This window comes from Papaver somniferum, chromosome 9, assembly GCF_003573695.1.
Source record: "Papaver somniferum cultivar HN1 chromosome 9, ASM357369v1, whole genome shotgun sequence".
NCBI classification, from domain to species: domain Eukaryota; kingdom Viridiplantae; phylum Streptophyta; class Magnoliopsida; order Ranunculales; family Papaveraceae; genus Papaver; species Papaver somniferum.
In genome coordinates this window covers 199,672,461-199,693,144 of record NC_039366.1, presented here as the reverse complement: position 1 = coordinate 199,693,144, position 20,684 = coordinate 199,672,461, and the positions used below count along the sequence as shown (strand labels likewise).

The window sequence follows — 20,684 nt, the reverse complement described above, 5'->3', positions numbered from 1 at the left end:
AGAAAAAAAAAACAAAAATAAAGCATTTATTCAAGCAAAACAATCCATGCATTCATCACAAAGAACTTCAGTGTGCAAAATATGTACAGATTACCGAAATAGGGTGTAATGCTCGTCATGATTCAAAATAAGCATACACGACCTTCTAATACTTGGTTGAGACCCTCATATTACAAATAACATATATGGTGTACATACATTAAAGTCCATGCACATGCTATATAAACTGAAACACATACTAGTGTACAAACATGTACACCTCTACAGAAAACTAACAAATTTGAACATAGCAGATAAGTTATTCTTTGAATCAAGCTTTTAATAACAATAAACTGAAACCAATACAGTGCACAAGAAAGTACACATTCTGTATAATCAAAAATAGAAGAAATCAATCAATCTATCAATTAATCACCATCAGTAACTTTCATCGTATCATAAAAACAAGCATATGAAGAAAACATAAACATCTTAATCTGATATATGTAGATCTCAAAATCGAAACAACTAACAGAAAGCAAGAAATGTATGAAAAAGAAACGAAAACGAAATAAGAATTGCATAAAAATCAAAACTTAAGCATAACAAAAATAAAAATAAAAAACAGAAAATCAAAAAGATCTAACAAAAGATAATAGATCGAATCGATTTCATATCATGCATTAAAAAATAATCATAATCACAAAATCGAAGAAATAACAAAAGATTAACGATGAAAAACTAACCTGAGATCAAAATCTGATGAAGAAACGAATTAATCCTCCAAAATCTCTATATATCTCCGTCTATCTATCCTTTTCTCTCTATCTTTCTCAATCTCTTTTGATTTGAAATCTTAGATCCAAATTTGTTTTGAAATCTTAGATCCAAACATTTGAAAAAAATCGTACGTATATGGGAAGTCTGAAAGGGTAATTTGGATACTTTTGAAAATTGGAATCGTTGTATGTTTGGACTAACTCGTACAGATTTTGGACCGAACTGTAAACACGGGAAATATTTGGACTAACCAGTACTAGGCTTTGAAGGGGAGGACTAGAGTGTATAAAGCCCAGAAAAAATGGAAGGCTGTTTTTACGCATACCATTTTCTTTCTAGGCATACAAAACAATAGTCCCATCTTGGGTGACCTTATAAGGGGTACCCTATGGGTAGTTCAATTACCTATATACCCTTAATACAAAAATCTAAAATCAATTTTATAAAAAATAAAAATCAGTTTCCCTTAGCATCTCTTCTTTTTCCCGCTCTAGCCGAACTCTTCCTCTCCCGCGGAAAAAAGAATTCATCACAGTGATTAATTGTCGATTCGTAAAAATTTGATTGTCGATTAAACTCAACTACATAATGACTTGTACAAAGAAAATCAGGGACTAGGCAAACCAAATCGTCTTCTAACCCATCAATTGAAGAAGAAAAACCAATTGAAGATGAAGGTGTAGAAACTGAAATTCAACCACCAATTGAACCAGAAATTGACCAGACTGCATCTCCAACTCCGGAAATGAGGATAAGAAAGTAAGTTTTACAAACTCAATCTCCTATTTGTTGTTTTCCATCGATTAAATGACGGTTACGGTGTTGGGTTCGTCTCAAAATTGAGTTGCGTTTTTAGCCGAACTGTTCTTCACAAAAGCTTCTTGTAAGTGTATATGAACAGTTCGGCTGAAATTTCATGAAATTTCAAGCCGAAACTAGTCACAGATAAAGATACATAGGGGTTCGGCGTATTCGATAATCATAATATGTGTCGAACCTATCACATTTACGAGGTTCGGCTATTACGATATTCACATTATGTGCTGAACCAATACAAAATTCTTACCCCAACAATTATCAGGAATATAAATGATCAGGTTCGGCTTATATAATGTAAATAGACGAACCATGTACTACCAAAAGGTTCGGCAACGATTTTCTCAATATAAGCCGGACCTCACATAATTTTCCAGATCACACAGGATTAGGTTCGGGTCATTATGACATTTTTAAACAAGCCGAACTAGTTGGTTCGGCTCATAATAATAACACTTTCAGCTTGCCGAACTGTTCATTAGTTGTCAATATCCAGGTTGGTTCGGCTGATATATTAAGCCGGACATATTCCAGTGGGTTCAGCTCATACGATTTTCGTTATATAAGCTGAACCATTAACATTTTTTATTCCAGAACTCTCAGGAATAGGTTCGGCTTTCTAGGAAAATTTTATACAAGCCGAACTAGTGTCTAGCAAATGGGTTGGAAGTGGAAAATATATGTTCGGCGGCGCATAACTAAACAGTTTCAGCTGGCCTAATTGTTCATCAAGGGATTGGTTCGGCTCGTAGATGTAAGCCGAACTGTTCATCATTCTCATAATCTAAGAAATCAGCCATTTGGGAATCATCTACACAAACAAACCTTATAATTCTGAAAATTATTTTAATCACTAAACAAAGATTTTAATCACTAATCCAGATTATTAACACTAATACATAAAGGGCAGATTTGTCATTATAAAAAAATTGGTTAAGAGGCTTTCTGATTTTGTTATTTGACATCCCTTTTTGTCTTCACTTGGTATGCCTAGAAAGAAAATGGTATGCCTAAAAACAGTCTTCAAAAAATGGGATTAAACGTTAATTTCTTGTTCCAAATTTAGAACGATTTTTGGGCACTACATTATAAGGGGTGTCCTAAAATGTGGAAATACTAACATACCCTTAACACACACATACATATATATATATATATATATATTACCACCTCCTCCCATCACCTCCACCTATATATATATAACCACCTCCTCCCATCACCACCGCCGCTCACCACCACCAACACCACTCACCACCACCGACCACCACCGACCACCATAGCCACCTGTATATATAACTTAATTTAAATCATTAACAAAACAAAATCAAAATCAAAATTATAACAAACCCATTACTTGTCATTCGTTTTTGGTTGCAAAAATGAGAAGTAATCATCAAAATGAGTTGAAAATGTAAGTTGCAGAGAGAAGTTCGGCTAGGAATTATGTGAAAAGCTTTGTCGAACTAGCCGAACTCAACTTTTAATGGAGGTTTTTCCTTTAGAGAAAAGTTCGGTTACGTCGCAAAAAAAATTTCCTAAAGAGTTCGGTTACGTCGCAATTTTTTTCTCCTAACCGAACTTTTCTATGAAAACGTGTATATTGAGTTCGGTTACGCCGCACAATTTTTTAATTTTTTTACCCAGCCGAACTTTTAGTTCGGTTACGTCGTTTTTTTTCCTAACCGAACTCTTCTCTGAAAGAAAAAACTCCATTAAAGCTGAGTTCGGCTACCTGTGTTTTCAGAAATATTAGCCGAACTATACTTGCAGATGAGTTCGGCTACCTGTTCTTCAGATTTCGTAGCCGAAATTTTTTAACCAAACCGAAATCAATTTGTAAATTGTTCATATTTAGGAATGTTTTGGCCAATTCAAACACCATTAACTAAATTTGAAGTATCCATGAGTACCCAAAACATCATACTCTTGTTGTGTCTCTTAAAGAAAAAGATCTAACTTTTTTTCTTCCAACACCCTCATCTTCATTATCATCTTCATCTTCTTCTTCTCCCTCTCAATAATTCTTTAGTAAAAAAATCAAATTATTAATTTAATCTCACTAATCATTAATTAACTCACTAATTCATACACTAACCAATTTTATTACCAAGGGCAAGTTTGGTATTAGAAAAAGAATTAGATAAGGGGTGACTCAAAATTACTTCAAATATCCACCCAACACCCAGAAAATGAAGAGTAGTCCCCAAAAAAATCCTTCCAAATTTAAGTCTCTCAGCCCATTAGCCAAGCCCAGTCAAATAAAAGCCAAGCCCATCTGAGTCAGACATGGATCGGTGAGTCAACTCATCATACTTCGATTCTGTCCGAGTTATGTCTATTTCTAGGTGATTTTCGGCCGATTCCAGGCCATTTTAGTCTTCATTTCCCTGTAACAATCCTAGGCATACATCTAACAATTCAAACACATTCAGTGCTGCTTTAATCTTCTCTACTCACCCCCACCATTCCACAGGTTCAACAGCACCAGCACTAGACAGTCTTCTATTTAGCTCAAACCATCACTCCCATCACAGCTCACCACCAAGTGCACATTTCATTCCCTGAAACCACTCAAACCCATCTCTATCTCCAGCTCTGCAAATTCTCTCAGCAAACTCGAGATCATATACACCACTATGAGAAATCACTTCAATCTCCTGCAGTTCCATTTCTTCCAATGATGACATTCCTTGTAAATGCAAACACTGAACCAAGCTATTCTTCCTGCTAACCCTGCCATCACCTGCAAATCTCAACCAACATATACATCACCAACCATTCTGGAATATATCAATTCCATCTGCATCATTTCTTCTCAGCACCAACAAACTCATTGCAGCAACTGCACTTTCCTGCTCATACCATCAATTCTGATCAATACTGCGACCACCAGAGTCCCATCTCTGCCATCTCTTCTTGCACTCTAAGTCAGTCCCCAGCCAAACACCAACTCATTCTCATAACTGCCATCCATCACAGCTTCATAACAAACTCGACCACTGCTTTCTAAACCTGAAATTCCAGTCGCAACTCGGCTCCAATTCATGCCTGCAGCTTTATATTTGCCTCACAGCCTCTTGCATCATCTACTATTATTACACAGATTCAACTCAGCTCAAGAGACCCATTTCCTGTATCATCCATTTTACCACTTTCTGGATCTTTACCAGCTTTGCAAGACTCTTCTTAGCTTCCACCTTCCACCAGCACTTACACTTGCACCTGCTAGCCTATCATCAGCACCATTACCATCTGTATATTGCCGCATTCCATTAACTCCACTGCATCTCAGCTGTAGTGCAGCATCTCATTCTTCCAGCAGCATCATCTCAGCTCCTATCCGCCATTAACAGATCAGTATCAACTCCAAGTTGTAGCCATTTCTCTGTAACATTCTGCTCTTGCATTAGCTTTCTTGGCATCATTCAGCTTCTCTTGGCGTTTCACTGTCACACTCAAATACTGGCAGCAGGTTCTTGATCTTCTCATCTGACCCATAGCTGCAGCTCACATTTCAGTGTAAACCTCATTGCTGCATCACTTGCACACTACCATCCCCGCCTGCAACACAACATCCATTCCATGACTCATGTATACCTGCAATTTCAGCTACAAAGCTACATTACCACCACCATCTGCACTCAGCCAACATAACTGCAGTATCAACTGCAAATCAGCTACCACCTGCACTGTCCTCATGCTGGCACCATCGAACCCCTGCCTGCAGTGGCGGATCCATGTAGTGACTTGGGCTGGCTTAAGCCAGCCCAAAGTCCAAAAATTGGTTAAATTTTATAATGTAATTGTGTTTGGTTACGAAAAATCAAGCCTAAATAATAGGCTTAAGCCAGCCCAAGTCAAGCCACTTTGTTTTCAAGCCACCCCAACATTCATTTTCTGGTTCCGCCACTGCCTGCCTGCTTCTTTTCTCAGTTCAGCAGCAACTGTAATTCCATCTTCACTGCATTCCAAGCACAGCTACCAACACCCATCAGCTCAATTCTGCAATTCAAGTCAGCTCATCTTGAGCTCAACAGCAACACAGACTCATTACTCAGATTCATTACCAACAGCTACCTTCAAAACTGCATTTGCAAATCCGGCCATGAACATCAACAATCTCTCTCCAAAACTGTATTCAAACAAAACCCCTGATGAACACTTCAAACCCACTTGGAACTCGAATCTGAGGTAAAATCATCCTTCCAATTTCTTCCACAATTGCATCTGTTAGGATAAGGGCCACTAAATATCAGTTGTGAAATAATCATTAGGCCATTTTGCACCATTTCCTCTTCTTTTACGCTAATGACTCCGGAACACCTGCAAAATTCAAATCAAACATAAGAGATATAATTTACATGAAAAATAGCAAAGAAAGCATAATCAATTAATATTAAATCAATGTGTTTATGACACCTATCACTTACTCAACTTCTCTCGAATTTCTATCAGTTTCTCCAGGTATCCGTATTTTTTAACCGAATGTCCATCGACCTTAATTAGTCAATTCCACATGTTATCTGTTAATTTTATCCAATATCACTCGACCTCACTAGATTTCTCCTAGATTCCATGGGTTTATATGGTTATCTATCAATTCATTTCGAATTTCATCAACTTCACTTTTGTTTGTAATCCGTTATCTTACCTGATACCCGTAGGCCTTACTCAATTTCTCCCGGATTCCATCGGTTTCTACGGTTGTAACCAAATATCCATTGACATTAATCATTTTCATTCGTTTTCTACCAATCTACCCGATACCGGTCGTACATTCTAAGATCCACACGTATTAATTAGAAATAGATCCAAACGATTTTATTCCGGCCAATAGGAAACCAAAGACTATCTAATCAATTAGAGATGGATCCGTATGATTTAAACATGGCCAATAGGAAATCAAAGACTCAAATCAATTAGAACGGAATCCGTATGATTTTAACGTGGCCAATAGGAATCCAAAGACCGTAATCACGCGGATTACCAACTTGTCTGATAAAGGCAAAACTGTCGGGAAAAATATTCCGGGGAACTTGATTTAGCGGGAATGTTGGCGCCTGGTTCATCTTTTGTCGTGCAAATATTTCGGAAACCCAAGTTCCCACTTTCTTTAAAACTCAAAACTTGAAACCCCTACAACTTAATTCCACTATTTTCTCTTTCATAAAATCAGATCTCTCACCACCATTCTTCTGCTCTTCTAGTTTCTTGACATTTACTTTCTTTCTCCAGGACTGCCTAACAATTACCATCAATTTTTCTCACACCGCTATCTCGCAATTACTAACTCAAACGCTATTAAAATTTCCAAAATCCAGATTATGATGCTGAAATTCTTAGTCTTAGAGGGATTGTTAGTTGACCCCTAACTCTTTTTGATTGATTTGATCAAATACAATTAAAATCTCCAAAATTCAGGTTATGATGTCGGACTTCGTAATCTGAGAGAGTTTTTTAATTGATACTGTAAATTGGAAATTAAGACTGTTTATGCTTTTCTCTACTGACAATTGGGTTCCACTTCGAGTTAGTTTCCAGACACTCCATATCTCAATTTACCATCGCTTATAACCTATTTGAAAAAACTACTTTAAAAGTTTTCTCTCAGGTTTGGTTAATACTAGTACTAAAATACTGAGTTTTTCTTGAAATTGAACTACAGTAATTTTATCTTGTGGTTCTGGCGTGGAATTCAACTTGAACACCATTATGTAATACCTAATCTACAACTAATAAAGCTGGTGCAAGGATTACACACCACTTGCTTTCTCCTTCATCACAGCTCACAGGATGAGTAATTGATGCAAACTGTCCAATAAATTATTTTTAGGTCTCTAGAACAAAATTGAAATCTCATATGAAAACTTCAAAGACTGATCACTTCTCTTTTAAACGGGTGGTGTCTACAACTTGGTGTCTGATAGAGGTTTAATCGACCATAGATTCTTTAGTTGGCAGTCTTTAGTCCCTCAAAGTAAATACCAGCACAAGTACTTCTGTATTTGCTCTTGTTTACCTGATTAGAATATAAAACGACCAAATACTTTTTGTCCTGGATGAGAATAAGTGGACTCAGGTGAAAAGCAACGAAATATTTGGGTGGTCGGAAATTTGGTTGCTCGACTGTTAAAGCAACCAAAACTTTGTGTTCTTGCTAAGATTTTGGTCGCTTAAGCTATGTTTTCTTGTAATGATGTAAATCCATTAACTTTCCATATATGATATACACTGATGACAGAGACCCACCTTCTAAGTATGTCCAGGTTGAAAAAATCCATCCATACTTGACAGACTTTGTCATTATACATTAGGTAACAGACCCCTGAAGAATGAAAATTATGATCTTCAGAAAAACACGCAAAACATGCTCACTGAAAAGAAAAACTAACCAAATGATGAAAAATGTTACTAAAGGAGACCCACAAATCTTACCTCGGAACAAAATGTCATTTTACACTAGGTTATCCGTTCAAACCCAGTCAACCTACCCTCCCACAATCTGAAGACACAACAACTTTGAAAATGTAAAAATGAAACTATATAATTTAACTCCAACATAGTGAGATAAACTTCATCCATGGCATTATATAACACTTCAACATCCTAAACCAAATGCCCAAAAGTCCTGTGTGTTTGGTCAATTTTAACACCACAAATAAATCATTCTGACTCACGGAGAAAACGACTGACACTGTTGCGACACGTTGCACCTTGTGTTATAGCTCAATGATCCAATTTTTGGTTAAGCACATACATGGTTCAAGTATGGAAAATTCTTCTAGGATAATTCGACATTATATGGATGTGAAACTATAAAAAGGCTGGTTAAAAGAAAGAAGAAGGTCTACAGTATCTGAGGATGAGAATGAAAGTAGTCTAGCGCAGCGGAATAAACCAAGACAACTGATTGTGACAACTGTAATTTAAATCACTATCAGCTGAATCCTGATAGGACAAGCGAGTCACCAAAAGACTCCACCATCTACTCGAGCGTAAACTTAAAGGACCTATCCCCTAGGGGAGTAACATGTCTAGCATCCGAACTTACCAAGTTGATATTAAGTGAATCAAATTCGAGAGAAGGAACAGAAAATACCATAACTTGTACTTCAGGTTCGAGTATTCTCTTCACTCTTGCAGGCTATGAGTTGTTTTCCATAGGTTTACTGCAGGCAAAACCAAAATATTAACAACATTAGAAAATATATTTTTAACTTGAGAGCAAAACAAGGAAAGGACAAAAGAAAAGTACCGCTAGTCCTCAACTTCAACGTCAGAATCTGGATCCCATCTCTCATATGCATCCTCTCGACCTTCTTCTCCCTGCATTCAGCATTTGATGAGTTAGCTTTCGATACCATGATATTTTGATTAGAAGTTATATTTGGAATTCTCACATCACTACGAAAACTGAGTTTTTAGATTAACTTGGAAACTAAAACATAGAAACAATCAAAAGAAAGTGAGAAAAACTAATGATGGTTGTCTCTGAATACAGTACACTAACTTCGTTTGATTGAATTGACACCCTCAGAATCACATCCCATGTGCTAATAATCAGAGGAGTGCATAGAATGGGGGAGCTTATTAGTGCAAGACAGAAAGAGACATCGATAGATACTGGGGAGAGAGGGAAAGATAGAGAGGGAGAGAATTAGAGGTACCAGATAATAGATGCAGAAAGTAGACCTCTGGAAGCGCTGTATCAGGTGGTCTTTCCTGAAAGTAGAGATTCTCCGGGAGCTTACCGGGAGCAACACAGGGAGTATACTCGGGACCAAATACTCATACAATTCATGTTGTGGGCTCTTGTCATCAATGTTTTCACCAAGTTCAACTCCTGCCTACTCGTAATATACACAAATTTTAGAATCTACAAATAACCAGGAAATATAAACCAGGTTCCATTTGCATTCTCATAAAACATCAGCATAAGAAGAAAAAAAAAACATCGACAAGCTGAACTATCAGATACCGTATTACTATTATTAACTAACTCAAACTACAAAAATTGATTGACTCTGATTCTAAAGATAAAAAAGATGATCACCAAACTAATTCTGACCTCAACACCACCATACCAAATATATATGGAATTAGAATTAAGTTACCACAAGTTATATCAGTACCAGAATTTGTCCAACAAAAACAAGTTCATTTTCCATTACTGTCATCACCCACAAATTATATCGGTTCAAGTTCGCTACAAATGTATGTATGGAAAAAGCTATTGTAGCAGTGAGAACTGGGAAGAAGAAGAATATTTACAAACCTTTGCGGTTCTTGGACGAACAGCTGTGCATGACTTAATTTGAGCAGCTTCCCTGTCTACTACGGCCCCTTAATCCCTAATAGAAGATAGGAACAAAGTGAATGTTAGTCTAAGCTCTTGAGATAGTAACATATTGTAAAGATGTGAATCCAATCAAAGATCTTGTCCTTAACCATTATTATACAGATGAATAGAAAAAATACTTTTTGACTTAAAAGTAAAATAGAGTCGAAAGAATAAGAGGAAAATAAAAATTCAGAATACAACACAATTGATAATTGAAAATATGGAGCGAAATTGAAGCCATGATTTCCTTTTCAACAGAATCAAATCTGTCTTGTCAATCTTTTGAGAAATTGTGTCTTAAAAACACTAAGCATATTTTGGCTTAAGATTCTTGAGATAGAACATACATAATTGGTTACATAGCACATATAAACCTCCCATGCTACCAAAATCTCTAATATATGACCACCTACGTGAGTACAGTTACTCTTGCATATGCTGGTATAGGGTGTCTAATATACTGTCACGAATATGAGAGAGTGATGGTGCAAATAAGGGTACAGCCTCTCCAAAAATCTTTATCAGGATGAATATCTGGCTATTTAACTGTACATAAAGCTTTATATTATACTATATTAACTATACTGTTTCAAAAATCGATTTCAAAAATATAAATAGCAAGCACTTTCCAAAAAAGAAAGATACCGATATAAACAAGCGATTCAATAACCTATTATACAAATTACGGAATCCCTTTATTACATATACATCAAGTAAGCATATTAATAACAGATGCACCACTACAATTATGAACTGCATTCATGGTGCTAAAACTCTCAACAGTACAATAAAGAACAGAGCAAACTTCTACTATTAAGCAATCACTGAATAGAAAAAATAACCGAAACAAACCTAATACTTCAAATCTACATATTACAAAAAAAAACACCAAAATTAAAAACCCTAACTCTTTCAGATACTAGTTGGTAAAAATAAAAAACCCATTACTCGATCAGATAAAAATAAAATTAACCACAAACTAGTTTATACCTGATGATAATCCAATAAACTAGTTTATATCAGAGGTTGAATGATTTGATTTTTATATTTCAGGGAAACAATTTGTAGATCGAGATTTCAGTTTTGATGAGAAAAACTCATATGGGTTATGAAGATGGGGTTTGATTAGACTACATTATTGATTGATGAGAAAAACTTATCAGATTTGTTGAAACCTAAAATCTATTGAAGATGGGTTTGATTAAACTGCTGAGAAAATTTTTCTCTTCTCTCACTGAAACCTAGACGATGAGAAAGAGAGAGACTTTCATGAAAATAAAAATCAAAGAATCAAATAAAAAAGAAATACTAAAGCCCGTAATTGATTTACAATAAAATCAATTGAAGTACAACGGTTGTATCCGGTGACAGACGGATAATCTGTGCGCAACGGATACAACGTCTATATCTGTTGGGCTGGCACCTCCAAAAATGAAGCTTTGCTACAACCATGATACGGTGTGGTGACATAGTGCGATAAAATGCGACTTTATTAACTTATCTAATGGTTCAGCGCTATTTTTTCTGTTACCGATTTAACTCCTGTCTTAGGTTAATAACAAAACACCACAATGTTTTCTTCATGAAATATTTAGCATAGCTCTGACATTAGATTGTCGGATGAATTTTTTATGGGGGTATTTTTTGATGGGTTCATGAGGGACAATGATAGGGTGATATGTGTCTTTCACGTTAATTGATCTCAAGAAATTCTGTTTCCAAAAATATATAAAACAAAAGTGTACTTTTTGAGAAAATAATGATTACCTTAATTGGTGTTTGTATTTTTGGAAACCGAAATTAATTAATATGAAAGACACGTGTCAACATATCATTTGTCCCTTATGCACACATGAAAAATGCCCCAATCAAAAATTTATCCGCTTCCCCGCAATGGGTGCCCATATATTTTTTGTTTCTGTTTTTGGCTGCCCCAGTAATAGTTACTTATTTGACGATTATTGATCTAATGAGACTTGATGATTAAGCAAAAAAATTAACATCAATAATACTAAAATATCAACATAAATAATCCTACCTCCGTCGTAGAAAAGAATTCCATGAATGTTAAAGGGGTGACCAGAATTAGCAGGGATGCCGTTTCACATGAAACAAAAAAGTTACATCTGATCTTGACCGTCGGATCATTCAAACGATCCCTTGGTTGACAAGTTCGAGCACATCTGAAACCGTAGAGGTACTCCAACCTGCAACATCAAAAATAAAAACAACTTTAACAGAGACGCTAAACTTAGTAGATGTGTGATCTATCCTGCTATGCTTGAAAAAATTAAGTAAATGCTTGAGAAGAAACCAATGCATTTTCAGACAAACGAAGATACAAGCTAGGGGTTCCATCCATTCATACTTCATTCTTATATACACTAATGAGAAGCTAAACTTGAGAAATCACAGGACAACAAAAATCTTTCAAGAACTGAGCTAATCAGCACTTACATGTTCAGTTGGAGACTCAATGCGTAAACTCCCCTAGTTAGCAGGTGCGGGTACATTTGAGAAGACCCTAGATGGTTCTCCGACCTGCAACATCAAAATAAAAATACAATTTCAATTAGGGTCTTGTGCATCCAGAAAAGAAAATGGAAACCACAGACCATATAGGTGTGTGATCTATCCTGAAATGCTTCAATAAATGTAAGTACATGCTTGAGAAGAAACCAGTGCATTTTTAGACAAAGGAAGATACAAGTTAATCCACTCATACTTCATCTTTAAGTTTCAGAGACATGGTCTGTCTTATTCACACTAATGAGACGCTAAACTTAAGAAATCACAGGACAACAAAAATCCTTCAAGAACTGAGCTAATCAGTACTTACATGTTTAGTTGGAGACTCAATGCGTAAACTCCCTTGGTTAGCAGGTGCTGGCACATCTGAATAGACCCTATATGGTTCTCCAACCTGAAACTTCAAAGTAGAATACAGATCAACGCATCACATATTTGAAAAATATTCAGTATAACAGAAACAATCTTATGTTTCTATCCATCTAGTTTCTAATAATAGGTTTTGTGAGACCATACCTCCATAGGTTTTTCAACAAAAGCTTCACTCCGTGCTGCGGTATCAGTTTCTACTGGAGCCGAGGGAAGAGTTTTACCAATGCCATAGATTTTGCTAACTAGAATTACAACCTACAGGCAGAACAGAAGATCAGCCATCCGAATTCCTCAAATAATAAGCAAACCGAAACATACTAAAATCAACGGAAATACCTGCTGGGATAAGTCCTTCATGGATCCCTTAACTCTAATTTTATGGAGTTTCGAGAAAGAGGTTTTTAAAGGGTTTAGTGTTAATCAAATCTTATTTTATTGGGACACTGTGATACATATGTGGTTTTGTCTCAGGTGTTGTACATCTTTTTTCCCCTTAATATAACCTTTTCTTAAAAAAAAAAAAGAAGTTTGTTCCTTAATTAAGAATTACTCTTTCTTAATTTTGGTAAATTTCCTAGGTAAGGTGATTTTCTATTTATCAGTCCTGATGCAATTAAGAATTCTCGAAACCTATATAAAAAAGCCTAGTATTATTAAAAAAAAAAGGTTTGTAGAACTAAACATTGTCACTTGATCAATCGATCAAAGCAGTTTTTTTTAAGTGTAACTCTCAATTAATTTTACACACAAGTTGCGATTCGGCCAGGTTAATATTCAAAAAAAAAATAGATGACGCTGGTCTAATATCATTCGTACGCTTTCTGGTCTGATATCACTAACGGAGGAAGAAGGTTGTGAACGCCCAAGGGCGGAAAAATAATACCTCAAAAACCCACTATTTACAGATAACCCTAAATTCTAATCTGGAGCTTCTTCTTCTTTCTTCCGCCTCTCTTCTCCGGCAGATAAAAATACTACAGATTCGATCAATTAAACCTCGTATCAGACAGACATTAGTATTCTATTGAGTTTCAGAAGTGAGGATGTGTTTGAGAAACAGGAAAAATGAGATTGCCGATGATGGGTCGAAGAACAATTTCACCATGTGTTTGAGAAGCAGGAGCAGGGAAACTGAAATTGTCAATGGTGGTGTGGTGCAGAGCAAAGTTATCTACAGAAAACGAAAAGAAAAGGTTGAAAAGGGAGGAGGAGAACCCGAGAAGAAAAGAAGAAGAGTTTTAGTAAGTGAAATCGACGATGATGGTGGAGTGCTGAAAAACAAAGGTATCAACAGGAAAAGAAAAGAAACGGTCGAAAAAGGAGGAGGGAAAAACATCACAGAGAAGAAAAGGAGAAGAGTTACAGTAAGTGAAAATGATTATCCTCTTCAACATCTTCCCGAGGAATTCGTAATCGAAAATATACTGACGAGGTCATCAGGCCTGGCTCTAGCCAAATGCAGTTTGATGAGTAAGTTATGGTACAACACAATTCTCAATGATAAACGATTTGCTACCATTCATTTATCTCAAAATCAAAATAAATTAAGTCTCTTTTTCAGTCTCCATAGTCTCTCTTTGAAGAAGAAACCCCTTGGAGAAAACATTTACTTTTTTAGTTTGGAGAGGAGTAAAAAAGATCATGCCTTTGATTTTAAATGTCGCAATATCGCAACTTTCCAGCTCAAGAATGAACCAGTAGGTAATTGTAATGGTTTAGTATGTGTTAAAATAGCGAATGAATATGTTGGTACTTATGGGTCAGTAAGTGTCACCAACCCCATCAGGGGCGAGACACTCGGAATCTTTTACCGGAATCCTACTGATGAAGGATCTGGGTACAACCCATTGTGTCATGGTTTTGGTTTTGATTCATTGTCAGGAGAGTATAAGGTGGTACTTGTTTTTACTTCAAGAACCAATGATGGGTTTCTTTGCATGGTCTTTACATTGGGTACTAATTCCTGGAGAAAGTGTCTTACTAGTACTGCTGAATTGTCACCACCACCAGGTTCTTCTCCTTTTCCTAGTCGCATGGTAACAAGAGTTTCCAGAAATTCTTGTCCATCAGCTTCCGCTACCCTCTGCGGTGCTGATCTTTTCTGGAGGGTCACTAATCAAGTATTAGAAGAACAAGATGGTAACAATAATAATAACAAGACCGAAATGCTGCTCTCTTTTGACCTTCACAAGGAGAAGATTCAGCTCATTCGACTCCCAGCTGAATCTACTCTGGCGTCCCGGACGACGAATGAGCATCAATATTTAGTAGCTGATCACCAGCAACTCCTGCAGTTTCAGGGACATCCTTGCATTGCACGTTTTCAGAAGATAATAATGTATAGCAACAGTGGTTGGAGTAGTTGTTGTAAGATGCATCTGTATATATTGAAGGACAAGGTCAAGCAAGAATGGACCAAGGGGGAGACTTTTGATGTTCAGATTAAGGATCGGAAAGGCTTACTACCAGGCTTCTGTTGTTACTTCGAGCCTACAACTACTACACCTCCTATGCCTGTGCTGGCTCTCTACAATCATCTATTATTGTATTGGTTTGATGGGGAATGTCTTACATTCTACAATCTGCAAACAAAACATCTTGAGGTGGTAAGAGGCTCCCGCGCCTATCCGTATATTTTTCAAACTTGTAATATGAAGCAACCGTTCCAACGACCAGCCAGTGTTGTTGGTTCTGGAGATGATTTTCTTTGCCCGTACCTTAATTATCAGCTGGACGCTCAAGTGGAGAACTTCCTTTCACTGAAATCCTTCATTCCAGAAGGAGAAGTGAGTATAATAAACAGTACAGATGGTTTAAAACAACTTATGTTAGATAAGTTACCTGCGGGATGGGTGCTTACTGGAAGAACAGCGAATAATACACGAAGGTATCATGCTTTCTTTTAGTCACTTATGTCCTGTTGTTTGGCTCCAGTCAGCACAATAGTCAAACTATTTCTATTTATTTATTTCTGTCTTGATGTTTTTTGCTTTCAGTGTATGGACTACTCCTATGTTCGAATTTGAATTTGAATTTGATTTGTATTGGTTACTTATTTGGATGTAACCAACTTATATTTAAATCTGTGCAAGTTGGTGTTATCTTGGTTGAGATGCATGGTGAAGGGCTTCTTAGTTTTTTGCGATTTTAGAAAAACAGATGGTTTGTAATTGGAGCAGGTAACAACAGATATTTTCGACTGCACAAGTCCTAGGTTATGCTATACGAAAATTTAGAGCCTGTTTGGTACCATTTTCAGAAACAGTTTTCAAAAATAGTTTTCAACTGTTTTTAAAACAGACCCCTTTTCATTGTTTTCATTTTCTGTTAAAGTTAAAAAGATGTTTGGTAAGAAAATTAAAAACTGTTTTCAAAAACACATTTTGATGAAAATCAGCCAAGTGATATCGAACTGTTCACATTATTCATTCATTTTCAAAAATCTAAGGACAAGCTAACTGTTAGTATCTTTGATAATGTCGCTGCTTTAGTGAAATAGTTCTATCGCAATACAGCTAAAAACAAATGTTCTTGCATCTCATTCATGGGAAATTTTCCTAGCTGAATATTTTCCCAAAACAAACTAATGTTCCATTAGCAAATCAAGTTTAAGCCGTATTTCCAAGAAAGAAGAACATATATAACCATTAGGAATTGCATCAAATTAACTCAATCGGTATCTCAAATAATTTTAATGATTCACAAAATTATTTGGTTTGCACATAACCCATCTATGCAACAATATCTCGTTCATGCATTTCATCAAACGCTTTGCTGGCATCTACTAGATTACCAGGTTTTGAGTTAAAATTCATTAGCCATGTAACTGAAAATGAATCCCAAACCCGAAAGATAAAGTTTGAACATGTTTACTGTCACGAGATTCAAATTTTGCATTTACAAGGATATTACAAAGAAAGTAATCACTAGAGGTAGTAACTCTTTCAAAGTTTGAAGACCAAAAAATCGAGGTTACCTATCTGACCAATATGTTTGAGCAAATGGGTTTTGTAATTGAAGACTTCCGTTGAACCAATTGGAGATGGCTTTCTGCTCATTCATTCGTCCACTGTAGTTCTTCTTCTTTTCTTTTCTTCATAAGCAGAAAGCAAAAATAGGAAAGACAGAAAAAAAAGAAAACAGTGAAAACGATAAATTATCGTTTTCATTTTTCTCGTTTTCTAAAACGGAAAACAACTGAAAACGTTTTCAAAAAACTTGCCTACCAAACTAGTTTTCTAATGTTTTCTGTTTTCAGCGTTTTTGAAAAGTGAAAACTGTTTTGAAAAACACTACCAAACAGGCCCTTAGCTTCCACTCTACATATTACATCTGGTGAAGGTATATTACCGTTTCTGTTCTATAAGATATACCTGTTTTCCGTTTTTCCAGATATATACTGCTTTTTGCAATGTTCAGGCCTTAGTCACCAGAATTGTGAAACCCCTCACGAATCTCATTGAGATACTCGTATCTGCGCTCCTCAATAAGATTCACAACGGGAACGCGTTCCTAACCACTGAGATACTCGCTCCAAACTACTGAGAAACTCGCTCCTAATGAGGGAGGATCTTTTTCATGAATACCAGTAGAATTTCCAATTTTAAACACAATTTCCAAATTGTGTAATTATGTTTTTTTATTTTATACCAAAATTGACTTATGTTTACCAATTTAGAGTATCACCTAAAACTATATATATGACGACGATACTCTTCAATATACCAAGCACCAAAAAAAACCTACATCTCTTCTTTTTCCTTCCATGGATACTTGTAATTCTTCTAGCTCTGTTATAGACTTAGAAGAGGAAGACGAAGAACAAGTTGAAGAACCAAAATCAAATCAAGAGAACTTAACAATGCATCTGATTTAGAAGAAGATAATTACTTTGCTCAAACCACAGCACCTTCTCCTATACCTCATTCTTCCCCTACATCATCTACACTTCCACCTCCACTTCCAACCCCAAACTCACACGATACACAAGCGAGAAATCGGCTTCAAAAAGCTAGGAACAGTTCCAAGAGACAAAAAAAAGTGAATGATTGAGAGACACACTTAAGATAACTAGAAAGTAGTAATTTTATTAAATTTTCTATATTATTTGTTTCTTTATTAAAAAAATTAGTGGTACAATTAATATATTTATAAAACTTATTTACGCTCCCGATTCGTTCCACGAATTTCATTTTTTAAATTTTTCACGAATCTCGCTCCCGCTACCGACCTCGCACCTGCTCCTGGTGACTAAGGTTCAGGCTTTGATGATTAATGGCCAGGTTCATCTGGTTTGGTTTATTGTCGGGGCTTCATTTTGAAATAGAGCAGGGCTGTTGAAATCCAGGAGGAATGTCCATGTATACTTCCTCTTCCAAATCACCATTAAGAAAAGCATTCTTCACATCAAACTGTTGAAGTGGCCAATCCTTGTTTGCTGCCAATGATAACAAGACACAAATAGTGTTCATCTTAGCAACACGAGCAAAGGTTTCTTGATAGTCAATTCCATAAGTTTTGAGTATAGCCTTGGCTGCTAATCTTGCTTTATATCTTTCAATAGTTTCATCAGACATGTACTCTCTTTAGACTTAAATACCATAGAATTTTAGACTTAAATACCATAGAATTGGCTAAAAGGGCATGGCCCTTGGGTCAACACACTTTTGTGTGAGGGAGAATACCTAGACTAGGGAAAGGTTGCCTTTCCCGCACGTGCCTATCTTTTTGCTAAAACTTTTGGTACGTGTTTTCCACACATGTAGAACTTACTCCTTGTATGTACGTGTTTTGGCTTGGCTTCTTTATGTGTCTCGCATGCTTTTGACTGACTCACAAAAGCAAAATCAAAAGCTGTTTTCTAAACCTGACAAAAGCTAAAGTTGTTTTCCAGAACCTGACAAAAGTTAAAGTTGTTTTCTGCAATAGCAACACTCTGCTCTATGCCTGACATTTTGTCTTGCACTGTTTTTAACCAAACATTACCAGCATTTCTATCATACGCATGGGTTCTTTGCATGGGTTTTTTCCCTCTTGTTTGTAACGACATAAGCACTATATAAGAGAGTAGTTTTAAGATCATTAAAGATAGAACAGAGAAACATCTCTTCTACTCTCTCTCTTTGCTTTCAGTAAACAAGTTTTCTCTGTTTTTAAGTTTTGTTAAACGCTGCCAAGTTCTAAGGGTACTCTCTTTGTATGCTACATTGAGGGGTACTATCAGTAGTTGTATCCTGGAGGTGACTCGCCAACTGCTATAGCATCTCAGAGGAGTAGCAGGCGATATTGCCTTTAGGACAGTGTATCATATACGTGCCTCTACCTTTTTCTGTGCATCTCTAGGAATATCAGTCAAGCATCGGTTTGAGCTAAGTATTCTCTTCTCAATTACTTCGATTGTTGTTACATTTTTCCCCAACAGTAAGGTGGAGCTACAAGATAAAAATATCAGGGTTCAATGTTGTCGACAACTAAAGAATCTGGAGAGGATGTCTGAAAATGCTAGACACAAGCTCCACAGTGGATGGAGGAACATGCGATAACTTTCTTTATTATGTTGTCAAGTTTGTAAACTTGAAAGATGTGAGGTTCTCTGAAACTCCTAACTAGCTGTTTGATCTAAGTTCATTTTCCAAAAAAAAAGAAGAAAAAAACCCTTGCAATGTGTACCTGTCAAAATTGCGCAATCCTTTAGCTCAGGATACCTATAATTCTTGTCGTACTCTTGGAACACGACCTTACCAGCATTTATACCTTTAATATATAAGTCTCGCTCTTTAAACCACACAAATGACTCCGTCAGTCTCCTGCAATATTGGTATCAAAGTTTGAAATACAAACACCAACTAATATTTTCTACTCAAAAATTTACATGACAAAAAAAACAACAACTAGTTTTACACAATCAAATAACTAAATTACTCACAGTACAATTGCAATCTTTGACCCATTTTCAGTTTTCTATCACAGTCGGTAAAGCAGGTTTCTACCCATAATTGCTCAGTGTTGAAGCTACTAAGAACGCTTTTCAAAGATGTACTCCACCCTGCGTGCATGCATGATCGTTTACCATTGCTAGGCATCAAATTCTTAAGTATAACGTTGTATCTAATACAATACGGCATCTTATTCCCAAGTATCAGGCCTAAACTTTGGTGGTACTCACCATCTTCCGCCAACTTCCAAGGTATCCGGTTGTCTACACTATTCTTGGTGCGATAAAGCAGTTCTTTCACCTAACCAAACAGAGAAAGACAATTGATATTAGGATTAATAACATCACCTATGAATTACCTTACTCCAAAAATTTAAGTGATCTAAAGTGACACATGTCCAAAGTGAAGAAACCAAAACTAGGGGGAAATGATGGTGCAACATGATACTTTTTAAAAATATGTGTCCCATGTTCAGGGATACTTTTTAACATACTTTTGAGGGTTCTTTTACGAAAACTTAGCAACAGATGAGATATAGTGGACTCAGTGTAAGAATGAATCCTCCAAACCAATTTACCCAAGAAAGCTAATCTTTCAAGTTAAATATCTAATTCCTAAACCCGGTTGGCAGATTCTAATCAACACTATGCATCTTATGACCGCCATTTCTGCTTTGCCAAAGAAAGTCTTTATTTGTACTTGTTGAACAACTTATTTACATTAACAAAAATTTCCAAAACAGACGTAACGTGATTCGAGATTGGTTATGAAGCAGCTTTAAGTAAGGTAGTACCACCAGAAAATTCTTAGGATTTAGCTTTTCAGCCATGCATTCTTTTTAATAACTTAAGAGCAAGGTCAGAAGGTGGCACCAGAGACCCTGCCTCAGAAAACAGGCACCCCTAAATATTTTCTAGGAGTACTTAACTTTT

The 20,684-nt window shown here is 36.2% G+C and overlaps 1 long non-coding RNA gene across 3 annotated transcripts; it reads right to left on the bottom strand.

Annotated features, from left to right (window-relative positions):
• Positions 1–3,606: 3,606 nt before the first annotated feature.
• Positions 3,607–11,371, bottom strand: LOC113310653. 3 transcript variants are annotated; one of them, XR_003341293.1, is made up of 8 exons: positions 10,907–11,371; positions 9,851–9,926; positions 9,243–9,422; positions 8,831–8,901; positions 8,675–8,744; positions 8,011–8,077; positions 7,825–7,900; positions 3,607–5,898 (listed from the first exon to the last, which is right to left on the bottom strand). It is a non-coding gene; the product is annotated as an uncharacterized LOC113310653 (long non-coding RNA). The 3 variants fall into 3 exon arrangements; XR_003341295.1 differs by lacking the exon at positions 7,825–7,900; XR_003341294.1 differs by lacking the exons at positions 7,825–7,900; positions 8,011–8,077.
• Positions 11,372–20,684: the final 9,313 nt, after the last annotated feature.